Source organism: Muntiacus reevesi, chromosome X (assembly GCF_963930625.1).
Source record: "Muntiacus reevesi chromosome X, mMunRee1.1, whole genome shotgun sequence".
NCBI classification, from domain to species: domain Eukaryota; kingdom Metazoa; phylum Chordata; class Mammalia; order Artiodactyla; family Cervidae; genus Muntiacus; species Muntiacus reevesi.
Genome location: NC_089271.1, coordinates 136,115,067 through 136,126,727, shown reverse-complemented (window position 1 = coordinate 136,126,727; position 11,661 = coordinate 136,115,067). Strand labels below are relative to the sequence as shown.

The window sequence follows — 11,661 nt, the reverse complement described above, 5'->3', positions numbered from 1 at the left end:
CTAGCTAATATTTGTTCTCATTTTGTTTCCACATCTCAAAATAAATACTGTCAATTGATACTTTTAAAATAACTGATATGGAAATGGTGATCTTTCAAATGTTATTTCCCTTTCCAGCTCTCAGTATTGTTTTAATACATATGGATAATATAGCTAGCACTTAAGTACTACTGATCTGTAATTATTTTATATGAAATGATGTTTTAACTTAATATTTAGCTTAGAATTTTGCCGATTCATTTATAACATTTAACTGATATTTAATTTCTTCTTTAACTGAAGGACTGACACTGATGTACTTGCTATACTAATTTTTTTTTTAATTCATTTTGTATAAATGAAACTGTCTTTATTCTGGCACTAATGGATATCAGCCTCATTGCTTTCCTGTTAATGCTTTATATGTGAATAGCATGAATAGTTGCCTTACTTATAGAGTTCTTACTGCATTTTTTAAAATGCTTTCTTTTAGGGTTATCAGCCAATATCCATGAGCATCTATAGGCCAATTATCACCATCCTTCAAAAATAATTGTAAGTATTCCCATAAACATGACCCAAATATTATTTGCAATAATATTCAACCATTATAGGTGATTCCTATTATTTAGCCTCTTTAGACCTACCTCTGAACTAGTAAAACATTTGCCATTAGTGACATACTACATCTACATGTTACATATTACATACTGCATATTAGTGACATACTACATATTATTTAACTGGTAAATAACATTTTAATGCAACCTAAAACAAAAGCCTCAGTCTATCTTATTATCAAATAATGTGTTGAACAGACAACCTTGCCAAAGTGTTAATCACTATCAGAGTTTATATTAAACAAATAGAAAATAAGCATAAGAACAATTAGTGATGACAAAATGTGAATATTCTGTTTTCTCCTTAAACAAAGTCTTAATATTCAATATGGGGGCATACAAAACCCAGCTGTTATTTTCTTATAATAAATTTTAGAAAACAAAGCTCTTGAAAATTCTTGGTGGAGTGACCTGAAAATTTCAGGATAAATGAGGGCAAAGACTGAACTTTTGTTTCTCAAAAGGGGATATCAAGTTACAAATGCGGAAAAAACTGCTCTAGAGAATGGGTTAGGCTTCCCTGATGGCTCAGAAGGTAAAGACTCCACCTGCAATGCAGGAGACTTCGGTTCAGTACCCAGGTCAGGAAGATCCCCTGGAGAAGAGAATGGCAACCCACTCCAGTAATCTTGCCTGGGAAATCCCATGGACAGAAGAGCCTGCTGGGTTAGTCCATGGGGTCGCAAAGAGTCCCACAAGTCGGATACAATTGAGCAACTAACTCTTTTTCTTTCATGCTATTTTATGGGGCTTACCACGTCGAACTAGTGATAAAGAATCTGCCTGCCAATGCAGGACACAAGAGATGTGGATTCAATCCCTGGGTCAGGAAGATCACCTGTAGTAGGAAATGGCAACCCACACCAATATTCTTGCCTGGAGAATCCCATGAACAGAGGAACCTGGCGGGCTGCAGTCCATGGGGTCACAAAGAGTCGGACGTGACTGAGGGATTAAGCATACATACACACAGAATGGGCCATTTGGCATTCTATAGACTTCCTGAACATGATGATTTGATTGCATAAATATATTACAAGTTAGGTAAAGTGGGTCAACATGTGGTCCCTCATTTTAAACTCCAGACTAAACAGGGGATTCTCAATTAAATTTAATTGTTCTTAGAGTCCTACACATATATTTAATACCACAAAATGTTTTTAGAATGATAGTTTGGGGGAAGAACAGATAAAATCATAGAGGTTCTCTCTTTGACAAAAAATTTTTTAAAGAACTCTTTTAGTATAAAATTAATATAAAATCATTATATAAATGAAATTAAATAATACAAAAATAAAGTGGAGTAGAACTCTATCAAAACTGGAGAGAGATTGGAAATGGAATATGGTTGGGAATGTCTGTTGTATACATTATTGATAATCAAGAAATAAAAGAAGAAAATGGTGATTTTGACATCCAGACAGTTGCACTAAAATTACTGTATTAAAATTTACCAGTAGTCAGAATGGCAGCCATTAAATTGCTTTGCTTTGTTTTTTAATGACTTTCACTTATGATGATGACAAAGGTTTTACTTCCTTTGTTTAATATGTATTGAAAAAGTTACTGAAAGCCAGCTTTCCATAGAGGAAAAATTGACCTTCAAATAGTGTAATATGTAAAATTTTAAAGAGCCCCAGCAGCTGTCCTGGCAGTGCAGAGGAAGTCACTCATTTTAGGTTTGTGAAGATCTGAGTTTGCTGGTGTTTTCACTGGTGGAGAAATAGGTCAAGGTGCACATGCAGGTAAGTGTACACTCTCAAGCTTCAAACTGTGCTCACACAAGGCCATCTCACATAAATCAATGGCCTCATAAGCCTTGCCTTAGGACAAAGTAAAGATCAAGGTAGCAGAGACCAAGGTCAGCCTTGGCAGAAGGTGATGTTACGACAGTTTCATTTTTAGTATCTCCGTTTCAGTACTATTCCACCCTTACCATACTGTCTCCATTATGATCACTCGACTCTTCTCCCAGGTGTGCGTACCCCAACCCTCTCTGTACACATACCTGCTGGCATCTTGCTTTTATCCAGAAGATTTAATACACAAATTCATCCTAGGCAATACCTAATAACAGATCCCATCCAGAGAGGCATATTTTAACACTGAAAATGTGGCTCCAACAGCTAAATTTCTTGATGGGCTGAAAGAGAAAACATGCCTCAAATCTCACTTACATGGTTGTTGCCTACTTCACTTCTCCGAAAGGCTGGCTCTGTCAGGGCATGTTAGTGACATGAAAAATATATGTATAGTCAACCTAATATAAAAGGTTAGAGACTGGTTATTTATGGTAAATAATTTTGTTAGTATTAAATGTGTTAATTCTCACTGTATATAGAAGAATACCAAGAGTTATATTATAATGTATAATGTATATATATACACCCACAACCTGATAGTCTCCAATTCTTTAAAATATTGGGTACCTGGTGATTTCTGTGGCTATTTTAAGTTATATAAGAGTCAATCGATTTAAAAAATGTCAGTTGACCTGATTTGTTTCCAGCTATCATTCGAATTTCATAAAACCTTCCCTAAAGTCCTACTTATGTCACCATGAAATATATATATCATAGTCAAGGTAATAATTTAGGTAATGTATACAATGTCTCCTGTGAAAAATGATCAGCTGGACAACTGTGCTTCTCCCGAGCTGGATAAGGTTTGTAATATCAGTAAGTATCAAAGGTAAACATTATCTATTTTTCTGTAAAGCCATATCAGCATTTAAAGCTTCTTCACAGAAAATGCCAATGTGATGAAGAAATGGTGTACATACATTGATTCTATGCTGTCATGACAGGATTTATACTTGTCACTCTCTTGACACACATATTAACAATTTAAGATTTTATCTTTTAAACTTTTATTTATGCAGCCTTCTGTTACTACAAATAAATACAAATTCACTTAGAATTTTTTCAGTAGGAGTTCTATGATATAAAACTATTATGCAGTATTTTCTCTAATAAAAATTAATAATAAATTAAAACTTAGACTATAACAAAAATTAACTATTACCAACATTGATAGACAATTCCAGTATTTTACTTTGCAGTATACTGTACTTGCTTTATTCCCAAAGAGTTTAATTTCTTGGACTTGATGAAATAAGTATGTTTTATCACTCTTCAACTCTTTACTTGGTTAAAGTAAATAATAAATAATCAAAACCCATGAAAAGTGTACAGAATTGAGTGTGAAATAGCAGAATATAATGTGTCCTATGTGGAGTATATGCCTTTTATATCACCTACAGAAACTAATATGGTACCTTGCATATAATATACATGTAATAATATATTCAATAATGAGTTTAATAATAACTATTGAACTAATAATGGTAAAATAATGTCACTTTTAGAAGACAGGTGATCAATTGGGCATGATTTTCAGTAAATGAATATATCTACACATTTAAAGCATAGGAAAACTATAGCCTTTATAAGAGAATTCCACATGACACACAGTTTTTACTTTTATTAATATTAAAACAATTAAGTGGTCCTTTTTAATAATTTAGTAAAAAACATTGCATTAACTAAGTACTTAAAGAAATATTTATTGATTTTAATAATCAAATGTAACCAATTGATAACTTGAAAAACTACATACCATATGTATTTTTCACTCTAAGTAGCCTGCACCAAAATCCACAAAGACTGACAACATAGTTTAGAATGTACACATTCTAAGCTATGTCAACTTTTCAAAAGTGAAAGTGACTTTATTTTGGAAAGGTTAGTAGTCAAGCAGTTTCAAAGGAGAATTACATTTCCATCTAACTAGATAATAATAGTAAAATAATTTCACACATATGTTTTCTGTCTTTGGACATATGGCTTTCAAAGTATGCTTACACCTTTAAAGTATACACTTTTAAAACACTTATACCTCCTTAAATATAAAATATGGGAATAACTTGAGTAACTGCAGCAAACAGATTAGTACATGTCATATAGAAGACATCATGGTCAAAGAGTTTATGACATAAAAAAATGTTGATTTTTTAATTTCACTCTTAAAGTATTTATTAGTCTTAACTTTAGTACATATTGCTCTAATTTAAATAATACCACATTTTAAAAAGTCAAATACAGATACTTTAGTGGAGTGGAAATTTTTCTGTTGTGTGAAATGAATATTTGTGTATTGAGTCATGTTTCTATTACATTTTAGTCTTATTTAAAAATTACTTTACCTCCACCAAAGTTAAACATGTGATCCAGACAAGTAATACACTGCATAGGTTAGCTTGCTACCAACTGCTTTCTGAAATATTCCTTCTTTGCAAATCTAAGTACGGTCATTCATTCAACTTGCTCAAAATTAAATATCTTTATTTGCATATTTAGAGATACTAATAAACTAGTACTAAACTAATAAGACAATAAGAACATATGAAAATCAAATAGTTGTGGTATATTCATTAAAACCTGTATATAATTAACTGGCATTCCACTGAATATTCCCCTTGACTTCATAGGGTTTTGATTATGTGAGAACATACTCTCAAGGTGTTGCAAGTTTCTTAGCATCATTGCTAATGGCACCTATCACTTAAATAGTTGGATTAGGCAAGAAACAGTCAGTCATCCTTACACATCTTCCTATCCCTTATGTCCCATAACCAAATTCATCACTAACTCCTATCAGCTTTAGCTCCTAAATGTCTTTACTCCATTTCTACCATCGTCATACCAGTTTGGCTTTCCATCATGTTTTGTCTGAGTACTGGGATAGGCTTCTAACTAATCTTCATCCAATTATATGTTTGCATTCCCAAATTCATTCTCCCAATTCCTTCTCTTAGGATAAAGGCCCATATCTTTATCATGGCTTATAGGAGACCATCTGATCTGGCTCCTGTCAACTTCTTCAGCATCATATTTTGCCCTTTCCCCTTGCCTCCTCCTGCTTCAGCTACATGGTATACTTCCAGTTCCTTGAACTCATCATTCTTTCTCTTCTTTTGTGAAAACCTCCTGCATTTCCCACCTCTCCTAACACATCACCAGATAACTTCTATTAAGCATTTAAAACATAACCTGAAAGATATTTCTTCTGGGAATAGGGAAGACTTCCTGCCTACCTTACCTCCCAAGACTAAGCCAGCTTCCTCTGTTAAATACCCTCATAGATAACTGTATAACTTTCTATCATACCACTTATCTCAGTCCATAATTATACATTATGTCTGTGATTAGCTGAAGACTGCCATGTCCTCTATTAGATGTGAACTCCATAAAATCAGGGGCTGTTATTTGCTTGCTCAATATTATATTTTTAGCATCTAGCACAGTTCTCAGCATATGATTCAGTAACAATTCATTGACTGACTAATTGAGTGAACAAATAGGCAGTATCTCTTAAAAAGTCATTCTTTTAACCTTTTGAGGTGGTTAATATGTGGCTGTTCAATTGCAGAGGATTTTTCTACTCCCCCTGGTGGTAGCTAGTGTTAGTTATAAATATTGCATCCTGGTGAAAACTTAGATCCCTCAGTTACTATGGCCTTACCACAGGGTTGCAGATGTGAGCTATCAACTAACTTTGATAAATATAGTAGTAAAAGTATTGCCATGACTTTAAATGTAATGTTAGCTATACAATCAGCTGACACTTATAAATGCCTGATGCCACATATGAATTGTTGACTGGTCCAACAGGGATATTGACTAGGTCTTTCTTACCCTGTTTCATGCACCAAGAACTTCATATTCACATAACTACATCATATCACTGCTATGCATTATTAAATAAGAAAATTCAAATTTGTGGCAAATTAATTATAGCATAACCTGTAACGTATTAAGGATTATTGCTAATGACGCTTACACATTAAAAAAAAGATTAGGAGTTTGGCCAGGGATGGACTGGGAGTTTGGGGTTAGTAGATGTAAACTATTACATATAGAATGGATAAACAACAAGGCCCTGCTATATAGCACAGGGAAATATATTTAACATTCTGGGATAAACCATAATGGAAAAGAATATAAAAATTAATGTATATATGTGTATAACTGAGTCACTTTGCTGTACAGCAGAAATTAATGCAATATTGTAAATCAATATACTTCAACAAAAATTAATTTAAAATAGACTATTCAATATATATTGGATTTAATTATGAATAATCATTGATTATATGAATATATGGAATATATATAAATATAATTGAAATGTGATGTTACTAAATGAGTACATTGTCAAGTGGTCTAACTCTTGGTTCATGTTTCCTCCTGGCTTTCTTATTTCTGCTTTAGTCTCACACTGTAGTTTTATTCCACTGAATTGTACTGTCTTGCGCTGAACTATCTTGCAGTGGCCCAAAATTTGTTTTAAATTACATACATCTGCCGTAGCTCATACATTTTTAACAGAATAGTCGTGTTTCCATTTTTTTATCTTTTAAAATATTGACAGACAATTTTAAGACAGCATGATGAGAGCCAGAGCAATGTTTCACAGAAATTACTGTGGATAGAATCATCTGGGGATCCATTTAAGGATCAGTAAATCTAATCAGTAGGTCTGGGAAGGAGCCAGAGAGTTTGCATTTCTAACAGGCTCCCAGATGATGTTGATGCTGCTGGCCTACATTTGGCGCAGCAAGGTAACAGAGCTGGAGTCAACAAATTTTTTATTTTTATGTAAACAGGCAGGTAGTAAATATTTTTGATGTTGTGGACCATGCGGTCTCTTGCAACTTTTCGGCTCTGCTGTTGTAGCTTGAAGTCAGCCAGAGACAACATATACCCAAATGCATATGAGTGTGGCTGGGTTCAAAGAAAACTTTATAAAAGCTGAAATTTGAATTTCATACACTTTTCACTTAGTATTATGTATTATTCATCTTTTTAAAAATTTTCAGAACCATATAAAAATGTAAATGCCATTCTTAGCTCATGGGCCATAAAAATAGTCTGTAGTCTGCTGACCACTCCGCTCGTTCACAAAGTACCAATGGAGAACTTTGCGTGAGGCTTGTCAACTACAAATTAGCACTTGCCATCTACCTCTACAAGGATTAAATCATGTGCTGCTTCAGCTGCTGATTTTCAACACTCACTGAAGGGAGTTCAGAGTGGAGATCAGAAATGAGGCACTCTCTGCTCTGGAAAAACTGGTAGAACAGGTCTTCAGAGAGCTAAGAGATTTTCAGAAGCTGATTTTATGAGCCCAATTCTTGCATCTCCTCATGTCTAGAAAAGCACTAAATTCCTTCATGGTGACATCTGCTTCTCATGACTAGCAGAAACCTCCTGCAAAAATACAGTCAAGCAGTGCTTGACTGCATGTATTCCTTCTTCACCAAAATCACATATATACTGATCTTCCCCCCTACCTCTTTGGAGCAGTTTCTCAGAGCTATCTGAAATGCTGTCTCCTGGGCTATAGTCCTCATTTTGCTCCAAATAAAACTTAACTCACAACTCTCCTGTTGTGCATCTTTTTTAAGTCAACAGGCTGAAGGTATGCGGTAAGATAGGTTCTGTAGGAAACACTGGCTAGGCCTTGAAGAAGTAATTGTTTTCTGGACAGAGAAGCGGGAAGTTGTGAAGAGAGAGATACAGCAACATCATTAGTGGTTTCTAAACTAAAAGTACAGGAGTGTTGCAAGAAAACAAGCCTATCTGAGTGGAGAAAGCGCAAAAGAAATGGGGATTCCTTATATGCATGTTTAATCGAGTGAGCAGAATGAGAAGTGGGGCGCGGGGGATGCTATTAAGTTTCACATTTTGGAATTTCAAGGGAGGACTGGTGCCCTGGGAGGGAGAAAGAGAATAGAAATGATTAAGGAAATCAGACAGAACAAAATGTATTTGAAGGGTCAGGACTCTCTGCAAGTGACTGCAGACTGTTCTCATTTGAAAGCTTTGTGGAAACATTGATGTAATTGATCAGGGTTTGCAATTCATTGATGAATAGTGAAAGGAGTATCACAAAACCAGTTAGAGCAAGGCAGGCAAGCCATTTGTCCACTGTTAAAGTACACAGCAGACTCAAAAGGTAAGCCAAGTAAGAACTGAGGGCTGAAGATTAAAAAAGATGGTCTCTACCAATGTCTCAGCATCTGGTAGACTTTGCTGAAGAGCTACAAAGGCTTACATGATGACAGGCACAATGAGCATCTAGGTTTTATAGAAGATGTTTTTATTACTTCTGAGGAAGTGTCAGTGGGGTGATATTATGAAATATTACAAAAACAAGAGTTGGGAATTACAAGAGATAGAATATCAAGTACAAAACTAACTCAATCCCAATACTTTTTGGAATTCTTTCTCTTCCTCTGTCTTTCCATTTCCCATCTTATCCCTCCCAAAAGGACTCTGTCCAGGTGTCTTAAAGCTGTGTTTCATTGGCATGCTATAAATGAAATAAGATTCACTAGGAACTTATTATTATTAACAAGAGACTTCAGGATTTTTAAAAAATTCTCCCAACAAGCTAACAAATGGGGAATTTTTACTATCACTTATTTACCTAGATCTCCCCCAAAGTAGGGAGTGCATCTGCTAGTATTTGTGACTTAGTCAAAACCCAAGGGTAAAAAATTGAAGGCACAGCAAAGGGAGAGTTTTCATTTTTCCACACTAGAAGGAAAGTGCAAATTTTGGTCAGAAAATTTTAGGTAATTTCCAAATACTGACTAACCATGAGAGGAACACCAACATGGCGTTATTAATCTAAGTTAGGAGAGTTCCAAATGTAATGAAAGGGAATTGTAAGTTTAACAATCAAAGGACCTGTGACCAAGTTTCCCATCAAATGAGAAGAGACGTTATACATAGTTATAAGCTATCATTTATTGAACAAACACTACTCAATGTCAGGCAATGTGCTAAAAATTATACAAATGATTCCATTTTATTTTCACATTCCAATGAAAGTGTTTATTATTACCCATACTTAATATATGAGGTCTCGAGTTTTAAGTGAGTTATCCAAGTCTCTTTTGAGTCCTAGGGACTTGCCTAAGAAAAAATGCTACTAATCAATCCAGCAATCTAGCATCTATCAAATGCTAGAGAAAAATTAGCTACTGTTGCTTTCCTTGATATTATTGTTATTAGTATTATTCCCATTTTCTTGTCTCCTCTAAACCCTATCTAGCTCAACAACATGGAAGTCAGCATGATATAAATTTGTCAGATGGATTACATGCAACAACCCACTTAAAGTTTCTAGCATTTAGAAGCCAATTAGTAAATGTCAAAACTGTATGAACTTTTCTCTTGAAGGATACTTTTTATTTTTAAATGAGGAGAAACAAAGCAGTAGATACTGTTACTTCTGATTATTTAGTGGTGTGCCCCTGGATAAAGAACTTGACAATTTGTTCTCAGAAATCAATGTTTGACTAGAAAATGAATTTGGTTCAAGTGCCTGGCATCAGGAGGTTAAGTGAGTTTATGGTTAAAATATTCAGCACACACTTCAAAGTTTCTGAGCTTTTTTCCTGCTCCGTCTACTACCTAAGTTTGTATCTCTAAGGACTGGTACAGATATTTCCAAAGTATTTGTGTATTTAACAAAGTATTATTATTCATAATGCTTTTGAAATAGTAAAATTCATTCTTTTGTGCCCCAGTTTAAACATTGTCATTTAACAGTTCAATTAATGTTTACTGATAATGCAAAATTGCTCAATAAATGTTGGATGAAAGTGTGAATGACTCATGTCCATTATTATTTATTATTTCTATATCTTTAAGATTTCTGCAAAGAAAGCTTCCTTTAAATTGGATATATACTTATCTCTGCAAGTTCATTTTAATAAAACACATAATGTTCTGCTGAATATAAAAACATAAATGAATTAGTCTTTATTACACCTTATTTCTTAGTATTATATTTAAAATTGGTACTTGATGTGCTAACAGTTAAGTGCAGCACACCTTCCTTACACTGTTCACTCCTTGGTGCTTTTCTTCATTTAATATTCATTTTGATGAGTTTGGCACTCCTGATGTTTTTAAAGTGTGAGCCAAAATTTCAGTTTACTAACAGATCTTTATGTTATTGGCTAACAGTAACCTCTGATTCTAAAAGGAAAAAAAAAGTATCTCTAGCATCCAAAAGAAACCTAAAATTTCAGTGTGTTCTCTAAATTTGTCCAATAAAGGTATAACTAGAAAGTACTTCTTCTTTCTGGTAAGGATAGGAGAGCCAAATCCATCAGTTCTACAGTTTGTTCCAGCTCTTGAAAAAAATTTGGTGGAGGGGATTATAATTAATGGATTAAAGAAGATTTAGACTTTCTTGTAGAAGTGAGTTTTTCAAGTATATATGGAGTTTGTAAGTAAATTCTGTTTCTTGCTAGAACTTTAATTTATGAGATCATAAATTTGTTGGTTTTGGTACCATGCAAGTTATTGCTGATCTTCATAAATGTTTTTGTGTAGCAGTGGAGACAAGCCAGATTGGAGAGGGTTTAGATGTAAGAAAATGAGGACAGCATGTCTAGACAACATGGTGGAATGGGGTGGTGGGAACCGATAGTACTTGTCCTATTTGAGGGGCAGGACTTGGTGATTTTGAACAGTAAGAGAGAAGGAAGATTCAAGAATGACTCTCAAGTCTCTGGTTTGAGCAGTTAGTGATATGAGATACTTTTTGTTGAGATGGGGTGTACAGGAGGAGGACGAGGAGGAGAAGTTTTGTTTGGGGAAAGGGACAGAGATAAGTTTAGTTCAGACATGTTGGATTTGAGTTGTTTCTAAGATGTCCATTGGGTGATATCTAGTAGGCAGGTGGGTAGGAAGTTTTTCTGTGGCTTTCACTTCCATCTCAGTTGTCTTCCAATGTAGACGGCCCTTTCCCCATCTCTGATTTAGCCGTCAATGCAAAGACATTGCTTTCCTTCTAGAAATTTGTCTCTAGTTCACTTCCCTTTTTGATGCTATATTTAAAATTGAGATACAATTTTAGCATCATAATTTAATTAATGTTAAAAAGTACATTTTTAAAGAGAGATTCTATGGGGAATTTTTTTTTACTTGACAACTGATCATTGGAAAGATAGCTCAGGCAAAGCAAGCTATAAAGTTAA

The 11,661-nt window shown here is 34.3% G+C and overlaps 1 protein-coding gene across 1 annotated transcript in view; it reads left to right on the top strand.

The window, feature by feature from the left end:
• Positions 1-483: 483 nt before the first annotated feature.
• Positions 484-11,661, top strand: part of HTR2C (5-hydroxytryptamine receptor 2C) — a 294,503-nt gene continuing 283,325 nt past the window's right edge. The window contains exon 1 of the mRNA XM_065916414.1: positions 484-534. The gene's annotated coding sequence lies outside the window, so the exon portion shown is untranslated. The remainder of the gene's footprint in view (positions 535-11,661) is intronic.